Below are 12,975 nucleotides of genomic sequence, written 5' to 3' on the forward strand. Positions count from 1 at the left end.
AGGGCTCAGCAGCAGCATTCGCATGCTCACACACACGCTGAGATTCCACTTTGGCCTCATAATTTCAAAGCATTCAACATCTCGGCATTACAGCACCAAGCAAGTCAAAGTGAACAAGCCCTATCTGACCGCAGTGCAGAGCTTTACTCTTAGCCACCTCAGGATTTCCAAAATCAGCTCCACTAGGGAAGGAGCTCAGCAAAGCCTGCCTGTGAAGAGCCCACACTGAACTTCATGCTGCTGCAGCTTGTCCAGGGACATACAGGTCCAATACACTCCAGTAGCTGGTCCTGCACCACTGAGAAGCTTACACGATAAACCTCCTAACTCTTTGGGGTCACTGCAGTATGAAGCACACCAAGTATGTGGTTTCAGTTTCTATAGAACACTATCTTCAAAATACATGATACAGCCTTTTGTTAGGCTGGATTCAAATATACTTTTTAACTTGGTCCATTTAGAGGACAAGCAGAAATTCCAGATTCAACTTTGTAACAGAGGAAAAAGTTGTCATAGTTTTGATTTAGACATCTATTATCCCCCCTGGCAAAGACACTTTCTCCTTCTTCACGACCCCAGTTGTTTGTTACTCCTCTTTCTAGATACTCTTTGTCACATTGTGGTCTGTTATCTTTCATCTCACCTATGTCACAAGAATGAAAGAGGCGGAAGCCTATAGCTTATCACAGGAAACAATCCTGCAGACACAGGGACATCATTATCTGTGTAACAAATGAGGCTGGGGGGGAAATGTCATTTGTTGGAAGCATTCCTCTTGGAGTGAAAACTGACCAAGGTGAAATTATCAGAAAGCTTTGGAGAACTTTTTAAGCTGCTTCAAGAAAACCTCCCAGAATGTCTTGGAAGAACAAGTATGTTTAGGGAGCTGGTTTGCTTTCAGTTTCAGGCTTATTTTCAAGATTGCTATGAAGTGTTCAAGCACCTTCCAAATCACTGCATAATAGGAAAAAAACCCAAATCTCTCTATTCTGAAGCAGAGGTGCAATGATCTGCCAAGACCTTGCCAGAGGCATGCTAAAGATGACGCATTTGCCTTCAACCTTGGAAGAAAATCCAACCGCTCTACAAAACCCACACACAACATCTCCCTACTCCCCTAAAAGGAATATTCCAATCAAAGCCAGATATGGTCCTTGTAGAACAAGAAATTCAACTGCAACTAATGTAGAAGTATAGAAAAGGAAAAGAACTGATCTTGTTACTGATGTGCTATGTTTATGTTCCCTCCCACGATGGCTCCTAGGCAGGAGTCATACTTGGGGTATTAGAGCCTTTCCACAAATCTCAAGATTAACTTTCACATTTTGGCTGACATTCCTTATGGGTGGGAAGAAAGAGTGATAAATGTGCAATTGCATCCCTTCACCAGATGTACAGCCTCAACTTTTCTCATTTTTAAGGAAAAGGGGTAATATATATATACACACATATACATGTATACATTTCCAGAAGTTATCAGCACTGAAACTCAACAGAAACTTCCCATGGGCACTACCCGATCTGCAAAGGCAGGCACCACTGACATTATCCTAAGTTTTTAATTTTTTTCAGAGAATGGCATTTAATTGAAAGCATAACTTAGATTTATGGTAACATAATTCCCATTTGCAAATGCAGACCTTAATCACTCACAAGAAGATGGCAGAAACATTCCTTACCGACAGAAGTGGGACAGACAACAAGTCAATTTCCTTGAGCAAATACTCATTTGACTTCTGTTAGAGGGTAGTACTGGAGCATGAAGACCTTATTCACCTCTCCAGTGATCTCTAAAAGCTGTAATTCTGTGACCTTTCCACAATGAGCTATTTCTTATTTCCTGACTGGCAGGCACCCACTAGGTGCTTTCCTCCCTAAGCAGCAGGGAGTTGTTTTTAGACAAATGACTCAAGACAACTGACGTGACAGCATCATATAGGCAAAAGCCAACGCAGGAAGATGCTGCCAGGTCCCTGCTGAAAGGCTATGGGGGCCCAGAAATTGCACACATGACTTGCCACTAGCTGGAATGAATGTCCTCTGCATAGATTTGAGCCATATGAACCTAGAATTGTTTTATCTTCATATCACACTAGACTGATTGATTGTGGTTTTTTCACTCCAAATCTCCAGGAACATGATACAGGTTTCCCCCCGCAATGCACTGCTAGATAATTCAGAAAGCAATGTTTTATTTGGTGGTTCCCCAGGCCTTCATGCTGCACTGGCATGAAGAAGCATGCATTGCCACACTGTGTGCCCCAGTGGTAGCACTGTCTGGGGCTGGTCTGCAGCATGTGTGCACCATTGCCCAGGTCTAACACAATGCTTGTCTCAGAGGCATGACCCATGGTGGACAACTCTTGCTGCAGAGGTGTTACAAAGCTACACCTCTTAGCCATCTACTCACTCCCCTACATAGCAAAAGCAAGCACTTGCCTTCCCAGACACTTCAGGTCGGGGGTGAGCTAGCGATGAAGGCAAGTTTGAGAGACCACAAAGAGCAGGGAATTGCAGTGATGAAGGGTGAATGGCAGTGAAAGGCCTCTTGCTGTCTTGGGTTATGCACAGTCATGAGAAGGAAAAGAAACCGTGCCAGGGCTACTGATGCCTCAAAGCAGTGCCGCTATTTCCATGAGCACATAACACAGCCCAAACTTCACACATGCTGTGTGCAGCAACATCACTCGAGTGAGCTACTTTGTGACTTCAAGTGATCACAAAAGGGTGCCTTCAAAAGCACTGCAGGGTGTGTGTGGAGAGGGAGAAATCTAGGGTGGGAGGAGAAAGGAGGAAGAAAATGCAGCCAAGGAAGAGATACCTTGCTGCAAGACAGATGCTCTGTTGTTTATGGCCACAGATTTTCTATGTTCATGATTGCCATGCCCATTGCTACAGGATTCAAAGCAGCATTATCACAGGTAAAATTAATTAGTGTTTCAAGTTACACTGCAGATCTTTTTTTGTTACTTGTTACTAGCTATCATTACGATTTTTGTATGTTTAAAACAATATCAACACAACTCTTTCATGTAACAAGTAATTTAGAGCAGCCAGAGGCTTGCTGCCCAGAAAACATTCTCTTATCACAATAATAAAAGAGCTTTTTATTTAGCCAAAGTCTTTTCAGCCTCAGTGCAGGGTACATGAATAATTACAAACAGGACGACAGCAGAAATTAGCATAATCAATGCAAGATACTCTTTGGGTACTGTGTAACATTTAGGAATGAATTAAGCTATGACAACTGAAGAGATTTCTGCTATATATTCTGGGAACAGTAAATTCTGTGCTACCACTGCCACAGTTCAAAAACACAGCTATGAAGGCAGCTGACTTCTGGAACCCACAAAATCCTACAGATGGCTCCTTACCTCTGCATTTACAAAATATTCTTGAAAATTACACCAAAGGTCTCCTAACGGTCTTCTCACTGAGGGTGCCTATGTGTTTTAAATTATTTCAAAACCAAGAGTTACACTTGGTTAGCGTGCAGAAGGTTGCTAGGTCTTAACCTCACAGTCCCACACTTGTGTCCACACTAACAACCACAAAATCTACTCATTCTATTTGCATTTTGATGGATTTTAAACCTTAGCATTACTTCTACAGGCTCCCCTCAGCTGCTTACTTGAATTATTGGATTTTTTCATTCAGGTCTTTCCCCAAAATTCTACTTTATCACAACAATAACAGCTTTATCGCTCAGCAATTTGGAAGTGCTGCACATAAATTGTTTCCAATATTGCCTTTAAGCTATCTGACACAGCCAAAAGAAAGCCTGGTTTCTTTTTGAAAGACAAAGAGAGCTCTTACTTGCACGAGTCAGTGAGCTGTGCTCCATCTGGCACACTGGGGTACAGGAAAAAAACAGAATCAGCAGAAAGGCATGGAAACTCGGAAGCATCTGAGTGGAGCTAGCTTATGTCCACACCACTAATTAATTACATTTAAATTTGAAGGAGGGGTATTTAAGCTCAGGCTGTCCAGATCAAGCTCATAGTAACACTACACTCAAGTATCTGGATACATGAAAGGGCTTTTTGTGTTAGGAGTAGCTCCAGTGGTTCTGTAGTTGACACTACTAGGACACTTTCAAGAAATAGGAGAGATAAACAGCATAATCAGCTGGTGTTTACAAGAGTGCCAGTATCATATGTTGTATGGAGTGGTCTTATACACCCTGCACAAGATTACGTGTTCTGCAGGTAATACTACATATATATAAACCATCAATATATTTAAAGTAAAAAACCAAAATAAACAAAAAACCCCACCCAACCAAAAAACAACATACAATTCGTCCTCATAACAGAATTTTTCAGGTAATAAGGGAGTTACCATTTATTTCCTAAAAAAGAACACTCTAATTCACGGTTGTGACTGCCAGTCAATACCTGTCTTGAACATTAAGGTCACTCAAAGCTGAGTGTCTTATGGTTCAGGACGCTACTAGTAAATCCAGTTATTTCTACTCTAGACAGATTAAAATAGAGCAACAGTCTTTACTTAGCTATTCCATACATCTGTGAGGTATGATTGCAGGAGAGCAGAGGTGTTAGTTCATGGGCGACAAATGACACAGCTGCTGTGACCTGCAAACATGAACCATTGCCCAGTGGCAAGAACTGTCAGCAGACAGTAGGGATCCACTTTGTTAATCAGGCCCCCTTCTTTGCATGGGCTTCAGACTCCTCCAAAATCAGCTGTCTCCTTACTTACTTACTGGCCCTGCTTGCAACAAGTGGTTTCCTCAAATATTAGGATAAAACCTCCTTGCAAAACTCCATGGATAATAATCATCTAGTAAATCTCATTACAAAGTTATTAGGCACTCTGTTTTGCCAGAAGGATTTTACTGCTGCCACATTCATCAGCAAATGGGAGAAATCAAACTGCCCAGCAAGCCAACCTCCCCTCACGTGTTAGGTCACTGGATTCCTCAAATGAAGTTTCAGGTTCAATTTGTTTTGTAACGTTGGTCAGGTTTGATTGCTATTTGCCACCTGAGATGAAATACGGAACTACCTATGATGAGAAGAGCTAATTTTCTGCCAGCAACACAACAATGTAGCAGCGAGTAATGTGATTTACATGAACTCCCATTGAGACATTAGTAAGCTGCGCTATTGAACAGAGCTCTTTAAGGAAGTTTTGTTTGAAAAACTTGTCATTTAAAACCATGCCTATTAGTTGTGGGAAAGTTTAATAATGGGCAATTCATGTCTTCACCATACCAAACTTGTAAATATTAAACAATAATAATAAAATATTTCATTAACCTATTTATGGAATAAATAAAGGTTCAAAGACTTCTCGTGCTGATTTAGAGAATCTGTCCATATATGTATGGCTCATCAAGTTGGGTGATAAAAATTGCTGCCATCTTTTGATGCTGGAGGCTTTTCTGTTTGTTCTTCTTGCAAAACAAAATGTCATTCATTAAATCTTACTTGGACTGAAAAGTCTTGGGACAAGCCATGCCTGTAGCTAAAGCTACTTCTAGTTTTTTTGCAAAAGGAAAAAATAACCAGCAAGTCCTCAGGAATGTAACAAAAAATCCAGGTGCTGCAGAGGGGAAAAAACATAAGGGGAAACAGGACAGAAAGTTTTGGCTGGAGGACAAGATCAGAAGGGCATGTTTTTGTTGCACCAGGTCTCATTTAACTACCAGACCACTTAAGAATGTGAAAAAATGACAGCACAAAGACTGTATGAGCCACTGCAAAGGGATTCTTGGATACTCCAGAAAATCCTTATTAAAACTTAGAAAGTACTACAGAGTAAACAGAGAGGCAAGCATATGTAAGAGCATAGCCCATCATCCATATAGCTCTCATTCTGTAAATTTTGCTTCCAATAAATAAATAACAGTAAAACCTCACAGTCAGTGTGGGCAGTAGAGAGAAACAGGATATTTACAAGTTTGAGAATGTCAATAGAAAAAAGCCACACAAAAGAGAGAAAATTACTAAACCTAGTGCTCAATGGTCTTTAAGCTTCCCTTTGCCTAAATTCATAATTTGTATAAATTATGAATTATTTAAAAAAGTTCAAGTCTACACTCTGCACCAGTTGCTGCTTTAGCTTTCTCTCAGCAGGTATCTACCTGCAACACAGCAAGTAATATCTCTGTATGCAATTACCAGCCTGAAATCATTATTTTTTAAATACGCAATTATTTAAAAAAAACACATGAAACTTAGGGAGCAGTAGATTAAGCAGATAAAAATATACACACAGGAAACATCCCCACAAAAATCCTATGCGCAACATTAATCTTTTTCCAGATACTGCAAAAAAACACCTGCATGTTCCATAGGATTTTTCAGAACAGAACAGAAATCAAATTTTCTCTGTTTTGGGCTCCTTTGCAATATTTGGATAAATCTACATGTCACAAACCCACAGACGTGAAAGTCTTCAGGTAGCATCAATCCCAGCATTGTGGAAATCCACTTCACTTCTGTTTTTTTAATCCAAACTAGACAAACCAAAAAGCAATGACTACTCGTCAAGAATGGAACAATATCAGGTTCTCTGCATTCACACTATGACAAGGCAGTAGCCATGGCACTTAACATAAAGTTTTAAGTTTACCACATACAACTGCAAACCAGTTTATAAAATAACTGTCTATTTAGGTCTCTTCAAACAAATGATGTCTGTTCCTCTCAGAGTTACTTAAATTTAATCTAAATTTTGTTTCGTTGTCTCTGCAGCAGCAGCTTGCCTAATTCCAGATGAATTAGTCCTTCAATCTCTTAAATTTTTTTTTGCCCCAAAGGTGTGTGTGCGGGTGTCTCTGTGTGTGTGTGAAGGGGGAGGGGGAGGGGAGAAGGGGAGAGGGAGAAGGGGAGAGAGAGAGAGAGAGAACTGCTATCTTCTATCTTAGCCCTACTTAGTGCTTCACAAGATATGCATAAGAATTCCCTGCTCTGGAGATAAACAGACGTCAGGATGCACAACTGAACTACCACCAAAAAACCACAACCCTGCAGAACCCCCTTGCTTGATCTGTCTGTAAATCACATGATTAAAATGGTTCTGTGCTTCATATTTATGACAATGCTGCACCATATATGGCATGAGAGAGACAGCTACAGAAGCTGCAAAGGCAAAGCATGATCTTGTGATCCAGTTCTCTTGACACCCTCCTAAAACAATTTTGATACTCAAAAAGAAACATGAATAAGAAACAGATGAGCCATTTGGTCTTTAAAAAAAAAAAAAAAAAAAAAAAGGAAAAGCAGAGGCCTGAAGTGCTGCAGAGGAGGAACTTGATATTTAGCACAGATAAGACACTCAAAGGTTACAGAGGAGGCACTCCACTGAGGATTGGGGGGGAGGGAGAAGAAGAGGAGGGGAAGTGTGCTTTTTTCCCTTGACCTAGGACAGCAGGAGTTAAACACATCCCTCAGAAAACAATTCAGTGACAGCAGGAGGAGGTAATACTGGGGAAGTGGCTAAATGAACAAATGTATTTGTTAAGGTTTCATTATCCTTTTTATACCTGATTCACCTTGGTGGAGATTCAGCTCACACAGAAAAGTGGCCTGTAGTTATTTCTCAAACGTTTCTATTAAATTTCATACATACTAATGAGAGAAAAAAAAAAGGATACTCTTGTCCTGTTACAGGAATAATATGCACCGGGTGGAGAAGAGTTAATGAGAGAGTTGAAAACTCCATAAAAGCTGTTTCAGGAAACTCAGGAGCTTATAGTTTATAACACTTGTAAGGAAAGTACATGTTAAACCAGCATTAACTCCTACCAGTTGAAGGAAACTGTTGGACAAAAAGAGTTGGATAAACACTGATATCTTGAACGGGTGAAAAATGAATGCCATGAACCCTTAGCATTTACAGGCACAATTTTAGACAGCCAGCTACCATTTCTCCTGCTCCATTTTCCATCATAGGCAGACTCAAGTTCCAAAAGTAAAAGCAGGTACAGTGCCATCCAAGTGTTTCACCTGCCACAGGTGTACCAGAACTCAGCTCAGATACCCATCTTTGTAATACCATAAACTCTTTTATTATGGAAAGCATATCTACATTAACTCATGAAAAATATGAGCTGCTAAAGAACAAAGTTTTTATTATTTAGATTTCAAGAATCAGTAGAACCTGAAGTTTGCAGTCTGCAGAGGGTCCACGACCTCAAAGTAATATCTACTGAAAATATACACTTGAAATTCTGGTCCTTTTATCCATAGCATCTGGTAGGAAAACTGGGAGACTAGTAAGTGATGAAGTAACATAAAACCCCCTGATTAAAATTGAAACTGACTTTTTAGTTCACTGTTCTAACTCTACAGGCATACAGAAAGCTCCTACTGTTGTTACTAGAGAAAAAATGGAATAGAAAAATTTGAGAGAAGTTATTTTTCATAATCTTAAATGCTCACACTATCCAAGCCTTTTCAAACCAAACCCAAAAGCTTTATACTCCACATCTAAAGGACGACTGCAGCAATGAGTGATCACAGCTACAAAAAACCCAAAAAAAACCAAGCCAAAAGAAAAAAAAAAAAAAAAAAAAAGAGTAACACCACAGGCAGAGTTCCTGCTTTGGCTCAGAGATTTACTCAGCTCCCTGCTTTCACTAAGCCCCTTCCCTCCCCTACTCCAAAGCCATCCTGCCCATGGACCAGTTTCAGCCAAGTTTGGAAGCTTGGTGAAGGTCCCACACTAAGCATATGCCAGTAAGTTTCACCAAAGCTGCTGGACAGGTAGAAGGGACAAGGCCACACTCTGTTAGGAAATAGCTGCTCCATGCTCATGGACTCATTTTCTGCTTGGCCCCCTGGCAAGCTAAGTAACACCAAACTGGCCATTGCACCACACCTCTTTTTGATCAAATGGTAACTAGGGATCAAGGAGAGATGCCAGCTACTGCCGAGCTGTCAGGAATGGTTTAACAGATACAGGGGAATAGCTGACAATGGAGGGCTGGGGCAGGCACTGCAGATAGGGAGCTGGGAGCGAGAAGAGGGATGGAGTCCTTCTGCTGGCACAAGAGAAGGAAGAGCAGACACAAGGCAACTCCTCAAGAAACCAGGCTGACTAGTTCTGTTACTCTTGGAACATTTTTTTCATTAGAGAACTGCCAAGAGAGCAGATTTCAAGCCATATAAAGGGCAACATGCCCACCTGTCCTTATAAACTAGTATGACCAGTACAGTGCAAAGCACCATGTAAGACGACAGATAATCTTTCTACTCAAGATGGGCATCTAGTTTTCCAATACATTTGTATCCAGTCTGAGCCTCAACAGGAATTCTACTTATTTATCGTAACAGAAAAGGTTCTCGTTTAAGATTATAATATGCCCACTTGAGCTGAGACACTACAACACAAAAGTGCATCCAAAGTGGTTCAGTTTCTTGACTTTGAAATGAGAGGCGCATAAACATAGTTAACTGTTACTAATGATCTAACCTGTTTAATTTGCTGTTCCTTTTCTTGAAAGGTAATGCTCTTCCTATGGGAATGCTTTTTGCATGCTAAGCATGCAAATGTACTTCAGTGCTGATACTTCAGCTTTTTCAGTAGTTTGAAATCAGAAGTCACTGACACACTGCTGTTAATATCACCTTGCCATTGCTTGATAGCTACTGCATTAGCATTTTCAGTAGAGATTTCTTCTGGAGGAGGCAGATGGAATTACCTTCTCTCTGTTTATGCAACAGACTCTTCAAATGGAAGCATTACAACAGATCACCATGTGCTTCTTATACGGACTGTGCTTTGGGGAAATCAGAGCTATCTCCCTACTGACAAGAGCTACTGTAGTCTCCTGGAACAGTAAGGAGTTAAATATGTACCATTAACAAAGTGTTCTAAATTACAAAGTGCTTTGTTTGCCAGGATTTTAGACATATTAGACATTACACTGTAGTAAAAAAAGCTAACCTTTCTGCAAGCAGATGCTATGAAAAGAACACATAACAAGTGACTCTGGTAGCTTTCAAAATCACATTTTTCCATACTTTGCAGAGTTTGAGGCATGAAAACACTCATTCGTTTACAAGACTTGCAAATTCATAAAACAAGCCATTCTCCTTAAAACTCTTGGCCCAGGAGAAGAGCCAGGACTGTGCTTTTCAGAACATACAGTACTTGCTTAAAGAAGTAAAACCCTAACCTGAACAAGGTTTTAATTTTTTTTTTAACAAAACCAGCCAATACACCTTAGTTACGATCTGCAGACAACTCAGCCAAAGTCAACTTCTTTCTCTTTTTCTCAGTGCAGACTGCACTACCAAATTCTGCTAGTGTTCTAGCAAAAGGGTTGCCTGTAGAAAACAGGCTGGCTTCACCCACGAACTCCTACTACATATGTCAAAACATTGTCTTCTGACCGTCCTTTAGCCTGTCTGTATTACAGCCCATCACTTACAAAAACATTTGGCATGGGTAATAAGGTACAAGTCAGCCATAAGTAAAAACAAACCACAAGAGAAGAGCTCTACTCTTTCTGAGCTTCTGAGGGATGCAGTAAGCAGAGGGGTGCAGTAAGCAGACACAACCAGTCCAATTCACTAACAGCATAATACAGCCATTGTTTACAAAAGCAATGTTAAAAGCAAAACACGTTTTGATAACAAGAAAACACAATAAATGATTTAAAAATAATGAAAAGCTATTGCACATCACCCTTTATGTATTTCTAGGTGTGCTTTACTGAGAACTGAGCTCTGGGTAAATTATGTGTGAAAAGACGACATAATATAGAAAGAAAGCATTCATTCAAGTTTTTCTACTTCAAAACATTTAAAAAAATCTGAATGAGATGCTGCCTGGAGTCTTTTGCAGTTCCTTCAGTTACATGTGTTCACAGATTTTTTTCCCCACTCTGCTGACATTCCCTCAACTTCTACACGTTTGGTAAGAAATGGCTGTTTTCACCTTTCCAATTAGTTTAATAGCTAATTTACCTGACGGATCACAACTACACAGCAATAGTGGTCTAAATAAGCCCGTGTTCAACAGCATACAACAGCAATGTTTCAGAGAGATATAATGATGCTGGCAGTTTCCATGGGAGGAAGACAATAGACAAGCTCACGAATCTCCTTTCATCTTATTCACACCAGTCCTCCTCAGTGTTCATAGCCAGTATGTAAGTAATATAATTTAGGGTTATATAAGAGACAAAACCAAGTAAATACATACTAGCAGTGAATTACAGAGTAAGACTGAGCCCATTAGACACCAGAAATAAGACAATGAGCAATATATGAGTACCTCAGCAGAGGAGGGTGGGGCAAGCAGTACAGAGAAACAAAACCGAAAGAAAAAGGGTGATGTGATGAAAGAAGCAGCCCCAACTTTACTCTACCACCTTTGACTTTGATTATTAGGAATATTTTATGATACTACACTGAATATATATATATATGTTTAACCTTTAATACATGAGCAGGGACTACAAGGAGAAAAAAAGCCAACACAGGAACAAACAGTTGGGGAAATGAAGGCTTTCTCTCTTCCTGTTTCCTTATTGATTTCACATCTTCACAGTTAACTAATCTTTAAGAATAACTTTTGAAAAAACCCTAGTATCTGTCGGGCTTCATTTCCTCTTAGTCTCAGTGTTTACTCAGAATTTTCTACTGTCTCTCCTCTTTTCTAAAGCTTCCCTTCCTCCATCAGTCTTTCCTTTACCCAGGCACTCATCAGCTGCACATTGAGCTCTTTGCCAAAGCCACAGAAGTGCAGCAAGCCATAAACCCTGTTTCTGCACCTGCCGTATGTGAACATCTGCAGAGACCAGCATCACCTCATTCATTATCTGTGCGCTAAAGGCACATCCTAGCTCTTCTTCATAGTACATAGTGCGGTGGTTCTCAAACCAAAATAAAACACAAGGAGCACTAGGGTAAAGTAAACATACCTGCCAAGAGAAACAGAAAATCCTGTATTTCACTATAAATGCTCTCTATGCTGGTTTGAACACAACTGCAGATTAAAAGAAAAGCACACAAAGGGAAAAAAAACACCTCCACAAACCTCCAAAAAAACCCCCAAACACAAAATCTCTTTTCTCTCCCTTGATGACACGACCTTTTATCAAAAGTGTAAACAAAATTCAACAGGTTTAAACCAAAAAAAAAGCCCAACACCCCCCAAAAGAAACCCCAACACAAACCAACAAAAAAACCCACCAAAACCCACAACTGAAAAAATTCACAGAAACATAAAAGACTTGGTCACCAAGTATGATTTAGATAGGTAACAACTGTAAAATCCAATGACAGCAAGAAAAATCAGTAAGTAGTTTTCTTATTAAACGACCATGATTTCTTAATAGTCTGTATGTGCAGACATTAAGAATAAAGCTGATTTGGAGCAAATAGTACCAAACGTCTAGAAACCAGATTTGTAGATGTGAAAGTTCTCACACAAACAGGAGCCAATCCCTTCCATAATTTTCACACAAATGAAACCCTAATGAACTCAGAAGGGCTCTTCACAGCTTCTCTACACCTGTGAAGGAGAAATTATTCACCAGCACCTAGCCCTGACCCACTCTGTGATCAAGACACAGAGCTGGAACTTTGGAGGTCAAGGTTCTGTTCCCAATACAGCCAGAGACTGCCTGTGTTGCCCTGGGCAAGCCTCTTAAGCAACCAACAAAACCTCAGAGACTAAGAGAAGAAACGCACAGCCCTATTCTGCCTTTTGTCACACTGGTCAGACTGTAATGGGTATGGAAAAACCTTCATGTTACACCTGTGAAATGTGAGTCTATAACCTCACATGGTTCCTCTCTGGACTACTGTAACAACTACCCATGCCTCAGACCTCCGGTATTAAATATTGTCTAAAATTTGGTTCCAAGTGTTAACAGTTTTAAGCATGATCTTCCCAGAAAACAAGTACTATTTATTCACACAGACAGACAACAAAACCATAGTAATCTGGCAAGTTTGGACACACTGACATATTTGCAACTCTCTTGTCAAC

General features: G+C 40.1%; 1 protein-coding gene across 8 annotated transcripts in view; it reads right to left on the reverse strand.

Annotated features, from left to right (window-relative positions):
• ZDHHC20 (zinc finger DHHC-type palmitoyltransferase 20) overlaps positions 1-12,975 on the reverse strand; it is a 48,386-nt gene that overhangs the window by 33,710 nt on the left and 1,701 nt on the right. The gene's annotated exons all lie outside the window — the stretch shown is intronic.

Source organism: Falco cherrug, chromosome 2, assembly GCF_023634085.1.
Source record: "Falco cherrug isolate bFalChe1 chromosome 2, bFalChe1.pri, whole genome shotgun sequence".
Classification (NCBI taxonomy): domain Eukaryota; kingdom Metazoa; phylum Chordata; class Aves; order Falconiformes; family Falconidae; genus Falco; species Falco cherrug.